The sequence below is a fragment of the Monomorium pharaonis genome, chromosome 10 (assembly GCF_013373865.1).
Source record: "Monomorium pharaonis isolate MP-MQ-018 chromosome 10, ASM1337386v2, whole genome shotgun sequence".
NCBI classification, from domain to species: Eukaryota; Metazoa; Arthropoda; class Insecta; order Hymenoptera; family Formicidae; genus Monomorium; species Monomorium pharaonis.
In genome coordinates this window covers 4,861,862-4,881,606 of record NC_050476.1, presented here as the reverse complement: position 1 = coordinate 4,881,606, position 19,745 = coordinate 4,861,862, and the positions used below count along the sequence as shown (strand labels likewise).

General features: G+C 39.0%; 1 protein-coding gene across 11 annotated transcripts in view; it reads right to left on the bottom strand.

The window, feature by feature from the left end:
* The window catches only part of LOC105835207, a 317,882-nt gene that overhangs the window by 226,957 nt on the left and 71,180 nt on the right, over window positions 1–19,745 (bottom strand). For 4 of the 11 annotated variants that reach the window (XM_036292964.1, XM_036292965.1, XM_036292967.1 and 1 more), the window contains exon 1: window positions 14,553–15,042. The exons of 1 other annotated variant lie outside the window; for it this stretch is intronic. The gene's annotated coding sequence lies outside the window, so the exon portion shown is untranslated. Of the gene's footprint in view, window positions 1–13,204; window positions 15,047–19,745 lie in introns of those variants that run through there. 6 more of the 11 variants (XM_036292973.1, XM_036292974.1, XM_036292972.1 and 3 more) reach the window with 4 other exon arrangements.

The window sequence follows — 19,745 nt, the reverse complement described above, 5'->3', positions numbered from 1 at the left end:
CACGTTACACGGACGCATCGTGTAAAATAATATCGTAAAAGCTTTGTTTGACGGCAGCAACAGCACAGATGGCGACGCCGGCAATCGATTCGCCGTTCGTCCGTTTAAAAAAAAATCGGTTGTACACCGTTGATCAAGCTGAAAATGATACGCTAACGAGACACTCGTAAAAATCTCGCGCGTGTTTCGAGAAAGCGTAACCGTGAAAAAATGCACAAGCTCACTAACAGAGACGGAAGAGCGTCCGATAAACAATTTGGCAAATTGGCTCGCGCTGGATTTATCGAGCCGGCGCTGACGTTAATAGCGCGACCAATTTGTAATTTGGTAATGGAACGGCTCGATAACGAGTTCGTGAGCAGATTTCGAAAACTACCAAGTAGAGCATCCCTGCATGGCCGCGAACGTAAAACCGCAAACGATGCCGCTTTACTATTCAGTTTCACAGTTTCGTATATGTATTTTTAATATTGCAAGTTGGGATAATGCGCGGCGTTAACAAACATTTCATTTACGTTGCGTGTGCATAACGTGAATTTCGCGCTGTATGAGGGCGCATCCGTTATCGTGTTTGTGTAATGTCGCGCATACGGGCCCGAAATGAGATGCATTTTCCAGCTTTTCGCTTTGATTTCATTTTCTCGCGTAAATTTGGTTGTTACACGCCAACGACGACGACACGACGCTATCAACAACTTAAATAACATTCAATTTATGCTACGGAAACGCGCGTTCGCGGGGAAATCGATCGATCGCGCTTCATAACTATGCGACACCCGATCATCACCCTTGCATATACGTCGTTTTCAGCTGTCGTGAATACAAAAGTTCTAATTGAGTCTGCGTCGCCCGAGCTCTCTAACTTCCATTCTCAAGTTTCCGCGCCCGTACCTTGAAGGGATTCGGAAATTTGAAGGGGGAGACGAAAAACGTGCGGCGGTACCAAGCCCCCAATGGTTCTTTGTTGTCTATATGTCCAGTCGAGGAGGGATAAAACGAATTTGAACCCCCGAACTTTCTTGGCTTCCATTAGCCAGGCTTGTTAGCGTACCCTCTCGGTTCCCTTTTATACGTTTATCCCACTAGTTCTTTGTACTTTAAACATGTGCATTTATCATTTTATCATGTGTCATCCGTGTAAAATAAATATTTTCGAAATGCGTCGTCTCATGTCAATACACCACTTTACATCAATACAAATAAATTATTGTGCAATTTATTAATTAAATTTTTGCTTATACTTTACATATTATTTATATTCATTCATATGCTATAAAACAAAGTGAGAAATTTGGTTAAACTGTTATGTTGAAAATTAAGACAACAAAATGTTTGTAATCTAAGCGAGCAACAAAGAAAAGTTTAGCTTCACGTTCAAGAAAAAATCCAGAAAATACAGCTAGTTTTTCGTTTATGCGAGTTGCCTCACTCATCTCGACGATAATTGGCTTGCCAATTAAAACTTCTCGCCATTAAAGCAGCGGCTTTAGACTGCATTTACTTTTAGTTTCTGTAAAAATACTCCAATCATGCAATCTAACTCATATGCAAATTTGTGAATATCTCAAAGTGATTTGTTCCGACTCTGCAAATTACATTATAACTGTCACAATTATATCTTTATTAGACAAATTTATTTTTCTTTACATCTCACTAAATTAAATTTTTTTATTAAGTATAGCATTAAATAAGCTTGTGTCAGAAATTTGTATTTTTTAATGTTTTAATAATAAAAAGTAATCTATTACCAAATGTTTTAAAAAGTAAATAAATCAATTTTATTTATAATACACATGTGTATATTACCTTGATTTTTCTCATTTAATCTGTTAATCGTTACTATTAATCCATAGAAAGAATGAACAAAATAATATATAAACATTTAAGAAATGCACTATTTTTTTTACTAATTATTTGTCTAATGTAAATTCTATTTTTATTGAAATAAAGTCATTAATATATTTACGCCACGCGCAAACGATCTTTATGCGGATCTACACCAAGCACGAGCATTTATCACTCATATTATAAGAAAACCTTTATGTACCTTTAAAGCCATTCTCATCATGATCAACGTATCATCCATTCGATCGTTATTAATGTCAAACTTGTCATACGTCAAAATCTTCTTTTCGTCAGTCGTCATATTTTATATTTGCCGAATACGTACGTATTTTGTGTCATAGAGAATTCAACGAAATGTCCTTTTTGATGTACCGGATTCATTTCATATTTACGGGCTGTCGATCACGATCGATTAAGGGCGGAATTTAACTTTCAGAGTAATAACATTTCGAATTTAAACGTAATGATGGTCCTAGAAAAAGAGGAGTTAAAAATTTATGAAGTACGTTTCTCATGTGGGATCAGTTGAAAGCGCTAATGTGCACATTTCAACAAGCATAAATATGATACACTAAAAAACTAATTAACATATAAAATGGATATTTTGTGAGAGTATTTATTTAACCTGTCCTCTCTTTGACAGCGCGATGTTAAGATAAAATATTAAAATTGATTGCGCGTAATACTTTGTGAAAAACATATCGATTAACCTACGAGCAAATAAAAATTGTACGAAAGACAAATTTACAAATCTGTAATCGTAACGTATTTTAATGTTTCAGGCTCGAGCGTATGTGAAAATATTAGTAGGGAGTTAATATATTAGAACGTTGAGTGTGCAGTCGAGTAATATTAAATGGAAGGATCCTAATATGTGAATCATCCAGCTTCGTGTAAAAAGGCAGAAGTTGTAAACGTGCGAACGAGCAAGATGAACATTCCATAATACTTGTAAAGTGCGGCAAAGTGTAAAAAATGAGGGTCGCATACAGAGGCGCGTGTTATAAAGATGCACTAATATCGCGAGTTATAAACGTTCGCGCGTTACAAGCACTGACGACTTCATTTTACGGTTTAACGTAGCAATTTTTTACTTATCAGAGCTACTTTACAGTGGAGATGCGTAATATTAGCAACCGCTTGGCTATATTAATTTTAATAAACGACGCTTGTAACAATCGTTTTCTTTAAATCTAATGTTATTCATTAATAATAAATAATTACTGGATTTAACAACGTTAAATCAATTACGTTATTTAAAGACAAAATTTCTCTAAATTTAATGAGACTAACGAGAATGCTGTAAATACGTAACCGAAATGTTGTAGTCCGAACTAATTATTCATGTGATATCGTTAGAAGATGAAACGCGATTATATGATCGAGCAATATTTGTATATCGCGAACTTGACTCTCTGATGCAGCACAGCAATCGCACACATCGGCGTCTCAAACTAGGCGCTCTTAAAACCCCACGGCATCGCAAATTACCAGACGCGGCATCTCGCAGGAATCCCGACGGGCTTATTAAATCTAATCATGCCAATTTTGTGCACATCTTATTCCCTCGCGAGACGCCGTTCGTTGCCGGCGTTCGTTCCGTCTGCACGCCGATCTCGTTGCTGGATTAACACGTCGCGATTACACTTACGACGCATTAAAGTCAACCGGCGTGTCAGTCGCGAGCGGAACTCCTCTTCAGACGGTGAGCCTTTCTCTCCGTCTGAGATCGAGAAGCGGCATTAACGGCGGAGTCAACAAGAATTGAAATGGCGAATAAAATGTACCCGTAACATATGAACCCAATTAAGTAATTTTAGTATATCAAAACATTTAGTATTATATATTAATCACAAACATTTACCGTGAATTTATTGGCGAAGCTTTTTAGAGTCGGTTTCTTTCTTGCCTCAACAGAAATATGAAGCAATGCAAAGCAATGAGACGTAAGTTATATCCCCTGGAAATTGTTACAAATATACGTGGAAACGCAATTGGTCGGTGTGTATATGCGATAGAATCGCGATGATCGGAATCGCGAATACAAATCGAAGGGGCCCGGGCGATTAAAATCCCACGTGGCGTCGTAAAACATCCATATTCCGCCGATAAAAGTCAGTGGATGCAAGTCAGTATTCTTGCAATAGGATAGAATGAAGCAATTCGAAAGATTTACGGCCACTAAATACCCTTGGCCCTCTCGAAACCGTAGCAGAAAACTCTCGCCTCATCCACCACGAGGAAAGTTTCGCATACTCCGCGAGCATGAATTACAATCGATTAAGGGTCGCGTGTTGCGCGGTATCGGCCGAAAATGTGAGAGAGGGGCAAGGGGGAGTGATTGGCCGTTGTTCGAAAGCATGTCCGGATAAAAGGGTCTTATTCGCAGCAGTCGCGCGAAGGCTCAGATCGATCGATCGTTGAAGCGGGCGCTCATGAGCCGCGATTTGCATCGAGTCGCGTTGTGCGACCTGCATTATTCCGACGTGTATATACACATACGTGCGACATGTTTCATTTACATGATGTGTCACCCCGGCGACACGTTGGCTGCTGCGGAATTACGCGTGCCCTCCGCGTACAACAACTGCGGCATATCATAAATCTTTTATGACTTCCAAATGCCATTCGCGGAATTCATTATCTCGGCGCGACTAGTCCCGGCGCGTCACTCTGCTTAAATAATGCAGTTGCATTATTTAAGAAAATGCACATTGCCATTAATTTATTCGACCTGATTCGATACGTATTTATCGGCCTCGCTTGCAACGTTTCGCTGCAACATTCGATCGGAAAGTATGACTGCAAATGTAACAAAACCGTACATTAAGCTAAAGTTTGTAATATTATCATCAAAATTAAAAAAAAAAAAGGAACAAGACTTTAAGTATTAAATATTATTTCTCGTATGATTTTATATTTTTTATGGTTCTTCAACACGCTAACAAGCATTCGTTATGCTAATAATGCTAATAAGATCATAATTATCAATTTAATAATATTTAACATAATATTGCTATTCAGGTTCAATTTAAAAACTATTACGTTTCGAGACCGAAATTATACACATCACCGTCTTATTTCAATTATTATTTGCAATATCATTTTTACCGAGTTAAATTCGCCGAATTCTAATTCGCGGAAACTCAAAACTTCCATCCGTCAGTCATGAATTATCGAGGGGGCTGCGCCTCGGCGGGCATCCAATGATTCTTCTTGACACGCACGAGCCCCAGTGGATTCTCCCTGCGTACCTACGACGAAGATCTAAATTTCGCCGAAGCAGACAGTGATTTACATCGGCGGAATCGCTCGAACAGATCTCGAGCAGCGAGCGAAATGGTCGCCCGCACGTCCGCCGAGAACGTATCCGAAACGTAAACGTTTGTATGGAGGGAATCTCGCGCCGTCGACTGTATATTATGCAGATACCTGGGCAGGAATTATTGCCTGATACCGCGCGGGCAAGACTGGCACGTTGTATATTATTCTACGCGTGGTCTGTTTGATGGTAAATGATGGCCCTGCGAGTTACCGCGCGTCGCGCGCCTTCGTGCGCTGCGCGATGCAACAGTCCGCGCGATGCAACAACGCGATGCACGTTGCGCCGATACGAGAGATACGTCCCTATCTTCACCTATCTGACGCGGGAAACATCCTCGTCGACGGATGCACAATTCCAGCGGTCGCCAAATTAAGCGAGCTCTGGAGAAGCGAGGTATCAAATTTGGACGAAGATCCGTCTACTTTACCGTGGCTTGAAAATTTAGTTCAGGGATGGAACGTACGATCGACCTTCCATCCACAAGTGACACCGGTTGTTCCATCAGTTTCGTGGTATTGAATTCATCCCGCAAATTGATTCCCGAAGGCGGGCTTTTCTCGTTTGTCGTCGACCACCGCCGTCTCGACGTCGTCGTCGTCGTCGTCTTCGCCGTCTTCGCCGTCGTCGGTGCGTTGTCGTCCGTGTGCGTTAGCGGACTTTTCGCGTAAGCATAAATCTTTCATGAGAGCGTTCAGGAACGGGCGTGTCTTGCGCCCGTGGAGAGAAACTTTGAAATATATCTTCGTCGATTTTACGGGGGAGCGCGAGAGAGGGAACGCGTTTATCCGCGGCTTGTATAAAAATTCGCAAATCCCCGGATCCGTAGGACATGATATCGATTGCCGGTGCGCAATTACGATACGTGCGTGCGCGCTGCTACGAGCACCTGCGACTTTTTCTTGCATCTGTCGACGAAAAAAAAAAAACACGTGTTATGGGCTCCAACGGCGCATGCATAAATATACAAATTTGTATGTACTCGGGGCGAAAAAATCGGATTAAGTGGTTACGCGCTTAATAAATGATAATTTATTGCGCGAAAATGGACGAGATTTGTCCGTCGGGTTAATTAACGCGGGAGATGATTTTTCTCTCTTTCTCTGTCTCTCCCTCTTTCTTTTTTTCACACTCAAACGCAACGAGAATTTCCTACGTAATCATCATTTATGTCGACAGAAGTGGAAAAAGCTAGACGGGAAGGTCGTGAAATAATTCAGCCAGCGCCGTTTAGCCGTCCCGATTCTCTACTCGGACACGGTCAGTTTTCGAGGCCCGCTACGCAGCAGAATTGCAACACTGCGGCACTGTACAGCAGTTAAGAGACGATATATACGCGTCCCCATCGCGGGCATATTGCTAACGTAGTACACGACATTTAAAAATCTCGATTATAGCGTTTGTCGAGTTTTACGATCTCGCGTTCGTACGTAGAACGCGTACGTATCCCGCAATGCTTATTCCCCGTGACGTTCGGCGTCCCTAAATTATTACTTGCTGAGATTAAATTTTAATTTATATCCTACATATAGTGTCTTACAATGCGCTCTATTATTACCACATAATGGCTAGTCTGGTTTTGTGAGAGACAAGCTCGTCGCGAGTGTGGCTTTAAACCAACTACATCGGTACACTGTATCGCGAATCGCAGATACAGTTCGCGCAAATCCCGCAGCGGCTAAATTAGATTAACCCGTTACAACCAGACTCTGTCGTATTGTCCTATTCGCGTACCAATTCATATACTTCCTGCCCGAAAACTGTCGGATGATACTCGATTCTACGTTTTTATGTTCTCGCCATTTTCATGAGTTTTCATGTGACAATTTGATGTCGACGCATCGACATTTTTTTGAAGACCTTCACTCTCGATCTCCACGTGTTTCCGACAACTCTGACCGGTCGAAAAAGCATAGCTGTGTAGTTACGAAATATGTTCCGTTTTGTGGTTCAAAGAAAAGTATCGCTAACGTCTCTTGAAATATTTGTTATCTCCGACGAACGTTTCTCCTGAAGCTTTTAAGCTATCTCCGTGCTGCATTTTAGAAAATCCAGCTCATTAAAATATGAAACTTTCATCCTTCGCCAATAATGCTTTTTAATAACGCTGAATAAATTTATGTTGCTATTAATTTACCGGAAGTATCATAGATAAGACATGTTCGATAGCAGACTTGGAACTTTCCACGATGCAGGTGCTTCTAATCGTGTAATAATAATGTGCTCCTAATCAGTAGCAGATATTAGATCGCGTAATTAATGATACAAGTTCCCAAAGTTTATTGAAACATTTAATTGGTGTGCGCCAAATTTACGCAACCTGTCGGGAAGCGTTGTGGATTGTGAGTTTCACACGGAATAAAATCAGTCTGGCCGCGTAATACGCAAAGAACAACTTTTAAACACGTCCGTCAGGATGTTGCTATGTTTTAATTAATTTTGAAGTACGTGAAAACAGTTTTGTGAGACTACTTCAAAGAACATTTCATTACCTAAAGCTGTGCAAAACGATGTCCATACTCTTTTGACTAACGTATATCAGGAAAAAAAAACTGTGTTTGAATTAACGTAGAGAGTAAAAATAATCGCCTTGCTGATTTTCTGTATTTGTGTCGAAAATAAAGAAAAAAAAACGCATAACTTTTCATATGCAATGTGCATATTAAAATAATAACACACACACACACACACATGAAAGTTTCTTTCTCTTTTATTTTATAAAAAGTCTTATTGTCTCAAAAGCGTAGTACAGAAATGCTTATCAATTGTTGTAATCTCGCTACGATTTCCGTCTGTTTAACGTAACGTAACGCAACGATTGAAATATAGCCGTCGCAGCCTAAAAGCCTTGTAGCAGCTACGCGCTAGCGTCCGAACGATATTGTCCGCATTTGCAGAAATTTCGAGCCATACATTTTTTCAAGCGGAGCTTTTATCACGATCGCTTTCGAACGCGTCGTGCGTCGTGTTGTCGGCCGCTCGTGCAACGTGCCGCTAAACTTTAATTGACGTGGACGCACCGAGTATTAAACCGCGTGGACGTCCATCACAAAGGACGCGCTACCCCGTTGCGTCATCGACACGAACTGGCGGGCAATAAGCGGTTATGTAGTTGACCGTACCATTGCGAGAGTGTCGCCGACCTCGAGTACATCCCTCCGATCTCATTGGTATTCACAAAGTGGCTCAAGTACAAGACTTAACGCATTTCTCGCCCGTTCAAGTTTGATATCTTGCGCTGTAATTTAAGGCTCGAGTCTCAAGCGCGATTGCGTTTGTCGTAATTAATAATTGCACGTATAGCATAACCAAATTCCCTTCTCGATATTGCGCGCCGGGGATAAGCAATCTCACGAGTGGCGTCAAATTCTGAATACACCAACAACAAACGCAATTTCATAGGTAATATTATCGTATTATCTTGACTATTCGCGCAATAACAAGGCAACTTTGTGGCGTGAAGCCGAGCAACTTTGTTCGTGAACTTTGTCACCCCTCAAATTCGATATAACCGAGATATGTTTACTCACGAAATCGAATACGAGTCATTGTGAGAGATTTTCGCGTGTACGACACTTATCGAGAGAGATCACTAAATGGATATCAATTCGACATCAGCTATTTGTCAACGGATTACGCATGACGGGTTATGCGCTATAAAATATTTACGGACGTAGACGGGACTGTTGCTCCCTAACACACTTCATGGAAACTTTAACGACGTCGTTGCGCGTCAGTAACAATATAACGAAATAAATTTATGACAAGCAACAAAAAAAAAACAATATTTTTTGTTAACCAAAAAGTATTTGTGCAAAGACTTTCAAACTTTTTTCTATCACTGCGTTATTATTATTATTATTTGTCACTAGTAGAAATAATTAAAAAATTCAATTTCTTTTCTTTCATAATATTATTTCTTGTAACATTTTTTGACTTAAGTTGTTCAATAATGCCTTTTCACAAACAAAAAGTACAAATTCTTACTTTGTTCCAAAAGTCTAGCTTCACATTTGGATTAATATATCGGCGAAAATTAATCAGACTTGTCAGATTAATGGTAACAATCCGTCATTTGCGTCATTACGCCGGGTTGTTGCTATATGGGCTGCACAATTGGTTATTTGACAGTATAAGTGAGCGATATTTGTGGATTACAGTGGTTGAATTCGCGCCCGGTAATACGATATTCATTGCGTTACTTCGTAATATATCAACGTGTCAACAGCCTTCAGTTATTAAGCTCTTGCTACTTGCAACTTCATGTATTAACTCCGAAATCCTATAACGAAATTACTACACAAATTAATTTAAAGCTAACTAATGTGTAGAATATTGCAAACAATGAGCTTCTAATTCTAGTTTCTTGTTTCACTTTTAATTCTGATATTTTTAATTTTATTCATAATCTTGAGTATAAGAAAAAAAAATTTTTTTTTCATAATTTGGTAAATTTTAAGAAAATAATTTTAAAAAGTAAAAAATAAAATTAAAAATGTTTTTTTTAAGTGCAATGAAAGAATAACTTCGATCAAAATCAAAGTTAAGTGTAACGACGTCGTTGAAATTTAAACGTCATAGACGATTAAGGATGGAATTGCGTAGCGGCGTATCAGTCCCTTTTGCTATTAACCCGCAAAGCTTCATTACAGCTTCAGTGACCTGAATTCCTAGACAGCGCGATCGCAATTGAACATGCACCGCCGAGTGATTAACTAACGTGTCGGTTCCACGATGTCACCAACTCGGCCAGCCTGACGATATTTGCTATTTATTTCCGGCCAAACCTCGATAGCGTTTAATTGTTCGACTCGTCGTAGTCCGCGAATACGCGTCAAGGAATAAGCTATCAAAGTTAGAATGGTTTACCGCTGCGACGTGAAGAGACCTTTGACATTCCGGCGCGGAGCCGGCTCATTACAGTCCCTATATCGGAGAGCAACGTACCGTATCACAGGTTCCATTACTGAAACAGTTTAGATCACACAATCGCACTGACATTCGCAAAAGCTGATCTATTGATAAGCTTTGCTGAGCTTGATGACCATGCATTTGATGCGATCTCATGTAATAAGCGCTCGTAAGAAACATTTTGGAATTATAATTCAGAATATTCGAATTCTGTAACGACAAATGGCGAAAAGTTGCCGTCAATAAAAAAAACATTTATTGCAATCGCTTTACAAAATTTAGACGTCAAAGATTTTAAAAGTTGTAGACAATCAACATAATGTAATAATTTCTATAAAATATATCTCATTTTTCTCATTAATTAATTTATTTGCTAAGAATAAAGTTTTATTTCGTCGTATCTAAATAAAGATTCAGTATATTTCAGTAAAACAAACATTACATCTCATAAATAAATTTCTAAGTATCTTTTTTAATGTATTGTGTATTGAAAGTGATTGACGAATCAGATTTTCACAAAATTTTTGTGAAATCGCAATTTAAATATAAATTTAGCTAAATTCCATGAGTTTTTTGGAAATTGAATTTCTACTTTATGTGTCTTGAAGAAGTAACTCTTGTAATTAAATACATAATAACTTTGAATGTATTAAATAAGTATGACGAATAAATTATAATACTTTGTTGAGACCCATTGATGAATTTCTTTCAGGGAAGTTCGTTAATTGCAAACTCGCGCGAATTATTCGAGTTTCGGCACTTGATGCTGACAAGTTTGCATAACGCTTAATATAAATGGAAAACCGAACAAGTTTGTGCTCTCGATGCGTTGTCGCGATGAATAATTCATAATGATGCTGAACGGCCACGATCGACATTTCTTCTTGAATAAACTTAATCAAAAGTTTTGTGGAATATAATTTTTTAACATATTGGCATTATGTTCTCATAACAAGTACTATAAAAGAATGGCTAATATATGTCCAATTGATGTTTAACACTTGTTCACAATTTATCACTTACCATATTTTTATACTTTTAACTAAAATTGCGTATTTCAAGTTGTAAATCTGTATTAAAAAAACGTCTGTTTATATCTGGTAATTTGTATTTTTAAAAAGCGTTTGATATTTTTGTCTATCTCTTAATTCATTCGGGAAATATCGCGGTAGTATATTGTCACGCGCATGCAGGCATATTAAAACTATTGTTTCGATTGGCTATTGATTAGTAATAACTCCCATGAGAGAGAGAAGCAGTTAACTCGTCTCTAGAGCTCTCATTTGTTCGCATGAAAAACCAATTTTCCAAATCGATTTTACGTTTCGTGCCAAATAACACAGAAGCGTTTATTCGATAACTTTTATCTAAACCCGACATTTTGTTCGAATATTTTGTACAATTTTGGAAATTATTTCTTGTTGCCATATCCCATACATATATATCACCAATGCTTCATTTCAAGAAAAAATTCTTAACATATTTAAGATTCTTGGACAATAACTCGTGCTAAATAATGTGCTAGAATTCATTTTTCATGGAAATAATGGAAAGAACGATACAGATTCTTTTCTTCTCAGATACGTTTTCGTAATTTTATTTTCCTAAGTTTTTCGACAATGACGATATTGCTTATTGAGCAGGATCCAGCAAAATGCGAAATAGAATGCTGACGGTGCTTGCAAGCAGCTTTTTCAACGCTAGTGCATTTCGCTGTATTTCACTTGGACATTAACGATTTCCCAACGAAAACAAGATAATACCGGGTTCACGACAAAACAATCTTTAACTTGACTAATTAAATTATTTCCGACAGGACACATTACGACGATGTTTTACGTTTCAGAAAATAAAATTTTTCTCTTTATATATTTCTATTGCACAGCCAAAATTTTTTTATAAAAATTGTATCCGTTATATATATCTGTTAAGTAAAAACTGATATGATTATTAAATAATAAAAAGTTATTAGTAAAGAAGTAACGAAGTAACATATCAATTCAATCGGCTTGGTAGATGAATTTGATATAAATATTATTTAAATATCAGCAAAAAAATAAAATATAGAAACTATTACTCATCCAATTCTGTGTTTTAATCATTCTTTATAACATTTTTAGATTACTATTAATGTTACGTTACACAAGAATAAAATAGAAAATATATTATAAAAATAATTTAGAAAATAAAAGCAAATTTTGCAGAAGAGAAAATATTTTATATTCAATAAATCGAAACAAATATATGCAAAAACATCAATTAAATCTGCAAATTTATTGTCATATACCAGTTGCATATCAGTTCTCTGATGAAAAATGATTATATTCAGTGCTAGAGTGATTAACGTAATAAATAATTGTTTAATGTCAATCGAGTTAACAAGTAGTATGTAACAAAAAGTTATCAGTTTATTCCAATCAATGATGCAGATTATTAACGAGACTAATAAATTGAACTATTTTTTCTGTCACACGGTGTATTATCCCTCAAAACGAATGAACGTAATCGGTTATCCTGCCGTGGCAAATTAACTGTACAACGGATGATGAATAACAAATCAATGTGAATGATCGATGGTGTTAAATTAAACTGATTAAACCGATTCAATTATTTGCGGTCTTGTCCCGAATCGCGAAATACGTAACAGAATTGCATTGCTTTTTGTATCTCTTCACTGAATCATCTTAGAAGGGACAACATTCAGATGCTGCTTCCAATGTTACACGTAATTTACCATTATTACCGGTGCTGGTCCAACAACGTAAAATATGAGTGTGAATTACCACGGAGAATTAAGACGAGAGGGTGAAAATTAAAGCAGTGTGCCCGCATAGCCAACTGCTATTCTCGTTAATTAGCAGATACGTTATCAAGGTATATGATACAAGCCGAAATTATTGTATTCAGTTCACAGGAAAACAGATACTTCGTAAAGAGAAAATTATAGAAAGTAGTGAGTGTGAAGTTAGGTTGGCAAAATAATTTTACAATAATTTTTCAGTAGCATGTAACGTTCAACAAAATAATCTGTTAGCTTGTAATTTCGATATTATATTCAACCTAAAAGCAATTTGAATTTCAAAGAGCAGAGGATAAAAAATATCTTACATATACATGAATACTCACCGTTAAATTTCGTCCATACGCGCACCGTTCGACAATGCCAGCTTTTGCGTGCGTCCCCCGTTGATTAATTAATCACGTTCTCGTCATATATACATTTACACTGAATTCCGCTAATATTTTATCAATTAGTATCTATCCAGTATGATCCATTATGCGCTTTTAATGATCCTTTTGCTTCTCTCGAAGTTGTCCGCCATGGACTAATACTTCCAATCGTGAACAGCACGTTTCAGTCTTACGTAATTATATCGGGATTAACAGTCACGATTTGTATTCGATTTTAAAATATCAATTTTAATTGTCTCTCATTAGCTCCGAGTTTATCGTAGTTTTCTAATTATTTTTTGCGTTTATTAAAAAAAAATTATGATTTATGTTTTTTTGAAAATATGACATGAATCTCCTTCGGCTGCTTTGAAAATTGTAGGCGTTTCTAAATTAAATAGCATTTTTAGCAATAACATTTCCAGATGTGCCATTAGATACCAATTTGCGAACAAATACGAGTTGAACTGAGGCAGGGCAGACATATTTAATTGTCACTCCTCGTTTGTTCCTGGAATCGGAATTCTGATAACAGAATGCGAACGGGCGACGAACTTTCACCCACGCTAAGTTCCCGCGTTTATAATTGCTATAAGAGCTTCCGATCATTATTATTATCCCCACAGAATTCTGAATGCAATTTGGTCGGCAACTTCCATTGAAACTGTGAAACGCGCGGGATGCGAGAAGAAGATTATTGAGTTGACAGAATTCCATCACATGACACAAAAGGCCAATGGATATATTATTTCATATTTAAAATATTTTATTTCTCAGCATAATGTATTTATGATTATTGACATTAAAAGTAAAAAAATGATGAACGTTATTGTTTCACGGCTTTGATTAATTTTATGATATTAAAGTTTCAACAGTAGGACGACCTCGAATAGAGGAACACACATTAGAGAAAAAGTAGATGATAAAAGTTGAAAATGTATGTGTGTATGTGTGTTGTATTTTATATTTAATCATCAATTGTTGCCAAACTTTTCAATCATTATTATCGCACGTCGCAAATCGAGTTTCTAACGCAATTTAAGCGGAAAGTTACGCGAGAAGTTGCCGAACAGAAAACGAAAGGGAGCGAAAGAGAGTTGGTTGCGGGGCTGGTAGGCACGACACGGGGGGGTAGAGGACGGGTTGCGGGAAAGAGATGCGTCGTATCTTAAATTTACTTCGAGCACCTCGCCGCTGTTTTCCGATAATGGCGAACGCACGATCGGACGTCGCCACGCCGGGGGTTACTTCGGGGCGGATTGCACGATGTCGGAAATTATGTTTGCATAATTTTCAATCTCACCGTGAAAACCACCGACGTACCGACTCGGAGAACTCGCGCGAGCACGTATCAGAGTATCGTATCGATCCGCACGATTATTGCAAATAACAATTGATATCCGGTTCATCGACCGATAACAAAAAGCCCCCGAATTTATCAACGTATTCTTTTGGAAGATGAATGAATTTAATCCTATTAATTGTCACTCACATCTAACACATTTGTCCGTCATTTCCCGTAGGGAACGACGGACTGATCGCGCGATTACTTGCTTCGTCGTCACGACTACTCCGGATTGTATCGCCCGTAGCTTTACATGAATGAAGACTTTGATTCCCTTGGAACTTGTCGCGCACAGAGGGTAATCTCCCCGTTGCTCTTGACGACGACACGACGACGGGAGTAGTCGGCGAGCCCTCGATCTCACCACCCCTTAAGCACGGACCGGGGGAGCGAAGGGCATCGCGTCGCGAATTGCACTGACACTCGCAGATTCTCCGTTTCCCGCAGAAGCTTCCAACGCAAACCCTCTCCCTACCCCAGCGCGAGCTCTTACCCTCTTTCAACCCCCTCACCCGCGGACCGTGGCTTTTAGCGCAAGCGCTTGTGCTTTTCCGCGGAACTGCGTCCTATCCTAATTCACATCAACGTAAGCACGGTCCTGTCCAACTCGTGCGGGACATGCACTGAATAGTTCTCTCTTCGTCGTATCTTCCAACGAATTATGATATATGAGCAACATAGATTCTTTTTTCTGTTTTTCTTCTCGAGCATAAAGCGCACTTCGCTAGACTTCGCTATCACTTCTCTAAACATTTACATTTCGTAGACGTTACGAAGGTAACTCTACTCGAAAAAGTCTTTAATAAATATAATATTTATGATATAACTTTAATTTCTTTTATAACAATTCTTATGTATATTTTATAAACTCGGATCTATAATAAAATGATTATATCTACATATTTCTAGAATAATTTTCAATCAATAATTTTTCAAACGTAAAAATTGCTCTGTTTGTGTCCATATAAGTGAATCAGTAATTTACTCCCAAAATTTAGTAGAAATTTTATCGTTCGTTAAGAAAAGAGAATACAATGTATTTACTTAATATTTTGCTTAATTTAGTATTTAATATGCGACAGCGTAAAACTTCAAAGGTCTTGGTCAATATTTGCTGGCTTATGCACAGAATATGATGACTGAATTATGTACATAATGATTAACCAAATCAGAGGCACACGTCGAACTGTAATTGATAATATCGCCAAAGTAAATCAACGCGAACGATTGCAGACCGTTCGTTTATTCGACACAATTTCGCGGCAGTTGAACGGTTATTGACCACTGAAATATTTACGAGAATTTACAACTCGCTAATACACGATGAAAATAACGAGGCAATGGCTCTTACATGATTTTTAATTCATTGTCAAGTACCATCGTAACATTGCGTTAGCTTTGAATAATTTTGTTAGCAATATCTGATGTGCGTTACGTATATATTTTGTTTCTCCATTTATATCTCAATATAGGTATATTCATCATCTCTATCTCTCTTCTCTGATTTTTCAATTCAGTCATATGATAATATTTCGAAGCGACTCATGAAAGGCGTAGCAATCAAACACTCAAACAATGACATCAATAATAATAACTTTAACAAAAATCTAAAAATCTACAATGTTAAAAAAGTTAAAGAAAAAAATATTAAAAATATATTTATTCGACATTTATAATATGTGAGTACATTTAGAAAAAAGGCAAGCGAAAATGGAGAAAAATCATTGATAATTGACCGCGCGAGCGTACCGACATGAGAAATCAGTTCGTTAAGGCTGACAAATTGAGCGTGACTGCGGTTGGAAGTCCCGGCAAACAGGTATTCTAATAAAGTGCCCCGAGGGTGAGTTGCGCGTTGCGGCGATGAATTTTTCATCCATCCGCGTCGGACGTTGATCAAAACTCGGCGCGTTGCATGCGCACCATCGCGTCGGAAGAGAGGCAACAGTTTGAGAATTAAGATTACCCTAGAGAGAGACAGACAGAGAGAGAGAGAGAGAGAGAGAGAGAGAGAGAGAGAGAGAGAGAGAGAGAGAAGGGAAAAGAGCCGCGCGCTCGTCATATTACGACGAGGGTGGTTTATTCGCTCCCGTGGTTTCGCTATACGTCTCATTAGCCTCGCTCCTCTGGCGGCTTTCTTTCTCTCTTTGTGCCGACGGTTAATAAAGCCAACTGTCCGAACCGGGCAGTTGAATTGGCCAAGTTTTAATTTCCTCGGGAGCCAACGTGCTCCCGAGCAATCAACGAGCTTATCGCGGATGAACGTGTTGCCGAGTTGTTGGCCGACGGATGAATTGCGGGCTATCCGTTCGAGTGATAGTCGAAGTGGTCAAAGCGGTCGCGATGGTTCGCGCGCGCACTGGATGTGTAACACATTAAATTTCCATAAATATGTAGCACGACGCGGCAAATTTCCGCTGGGATCCGCTCAGGATCTACATACCTGCATCCGGCGAGCTTTAATTTCCCGCTTTGTCAACTGTGTATCGGGATAATCGACAAAGTTATCGCGAATGAACGCAACGCCGGTGGTTAGCGAAAGCGTGAATTCCCTGTTGTCCGCACAATTGTTCTATTGGTCCCGTGACGATGTCGCGACGTTTCACTTTTATAGAATAATATAATACGAAACACACTACAGTGAAAAAAAAGTACAGGCGTACGCGTGTGTCGAACATGGGACCGCTTTCAACTACCCGCTGTCAATGGATATTCATATTACAGAGCATTTATCGGTTTGCATTATATATATCATAAAAATTGCAGAATAAAAATAGATTTCACGTTTCACATCAGTTACATTTACGAGTGACGTAAATGATAAAAAATGTATATTAAAACGTCCATGTTTTAGACTTCTTAATAAAGAGTTCTAGATTATCTACGTGAAAATATAACTCGTGCACGCCTGAATCTCGCTTATGGCTTTATCTGGTAATATCTCAATTTCTGTCAGTGTTGCACAGCCGACATTACGGCGAAATCAACAGAAAGGTCGGCAAGCAGCGTGTAGCTTCACGAATTCCATCAGTTGCATGGAGACACGATACCGGCGAGGCAATCACAGTCATGTCAGGGCATTCGTGCTTCTCCCTACATATTTTCCTCTCAGCGATAACGAGGCGGCAGTGGCCCGCGACACGTTCGCTCGCTGTAAGTTCGACGAGCAGCCGAAACGAATGGCTCTCGACGGAATTAAAATCTGCGCGGGTCGGCGAGACGCCGCCGACTGGTTTGTCGGACAGGCCCGTAATTGTTTGGGGAAAAAAAGGCTTCTTGTCCCCGAGAGCTCACACTAATGAGAGACCTCTAATTGTCGTTAGATTATATCGTTAATTACTTCTGTTACCAGTGACAAACTATCTTTCCCGTTAATTGTTGTTTTTGTACAAAGCAACACTTGTATTAAAATAACATTTTTCGATGGAAAGAAAACGAAAGAATAAAGCTTTCAAGTTTGCTCTTAAGCTATCATATTCTTGTGCAATAAAAAGACATTTTTCTTGGAAAACAAAATACATCAAGTTGTTTTATTATTCAAAATTAGAATTAAACGAGCCTCTTTCTCGTACTATCTAACTGCGCGGCATTATTACCGATTCCTGCGTCATTGTCGGGAGAGCCATTACGTGTCTTGATGGAATTCACGAAACTCCGTTGGCAGCGTTCGCCGAAAGTACAGGGATGCGCTCCGCAACGCCCAGTAACAAATGGAACGATCTGCATGTAATGGAACTGTGTTTAGTAGCTGTGTGTTAATGTGTATTCCGTGCAACCCTTCGTAACCGCGTATACCGGCATACAGAATTCCCTGGGCCCGGGGATCACGCCGTCCTCGAGGTAACGGGGGAATCCGTTCGCGATTTGAACGATCGCTTCTAATTTACGAATCAAAACGCGTAGGAAGCGAAGAAAGATCGTGAGAAATTACCGTTCCGTGCGACGAACTCAGAAGCGAGATTCCGCGCCGGCTCCCCCTTCCCCCCCCCCCCTCCGAACGAGTCTCCCCGTCAGAATTTTATTCGAACACTTTGCGGTTTTTCGGAGGGAATGCTCTTTCGCCTTGCGAATCGGAAGTCGCGTCGCTGATACGATTAAGTTGCTAAAGTGTAAAGTTTCGAAAGTAGGACAACGGTGGATGTGGAACGTAGTGGCTGCACTCGGCTGAATAATTCGAGCCACCGAAGAAGGGTGTGACTTACTTACGTGACGGTTACCGGAGCCTCAATTAATGTGCGGCGTTAGTAAATTGATATGTTTTCCGTACTTAGCTCAGCGGAGCGCGCAAACTGCGGCGGCGTCGCCGCGCACATCCACGGACTTGTTAGGCTGAAACTGTGCCAGCTGGATGAACTCACGGCGAAATGGATTCGTGATCGGGCGTGTCTTACACGGAATTTTAGCTGTCGAAGCTCCAAGTTTATCGTTCTCTCTCATTCCGTTTGGATTTGTGAGGGTTGCGTCGTGCCAACCAACGTAAATTTTAAGCGCTGTATTTGACGTCGAATTAATAACGGACAAGATACTACGATGTTCCTCAAATAATGTAGATTTAAATCTACATTATACCTACGTTTCAGCAAGCCTGCGCGAAGTATGAGCGAGATAATGCCCGCTCCATTCCCTCGGCTAGTACGTATATCGCAATTTTCAAAGGATTTCGAGACAATTCCTTCAGGTCAAATGTAATTATGCGCTCCTTTGTGGCCAACCGTAGAAATTTCCTTTCTTTTGGTTCAGCACGAATTGTGATTCCGCCATTGATTTCTGACGTTTATTTCTTTCATGTAAAAGAAAGAGAGAACAGCTTGTGCAAGTCCCATCCAATTTCACCTTTTGAAAGCGGTCCATCCACCCTTTGACTAACCGTTGATAAACTGCTATTTGCAATCGCTTTTATTTTTTTCCCCTTGTTACTTGTATTCAAAAGTAATTTGTCAGTAGATGAATGCCCTCGAATAAAACAGCGAGCGATAAAAAATTCTATTTTTGTTAAATTTTTGAATGTGTAAATGTCACATGCATTTTCAAATTATCCTTCTTTATATCTCAGTAAATCTCGGCATTAACATTTAACATCAGAGTACCATATAATTTTATCAAATCATTGCATCAGTTTAATCGGTCCACTGAGTAAAATGTCGATTCATA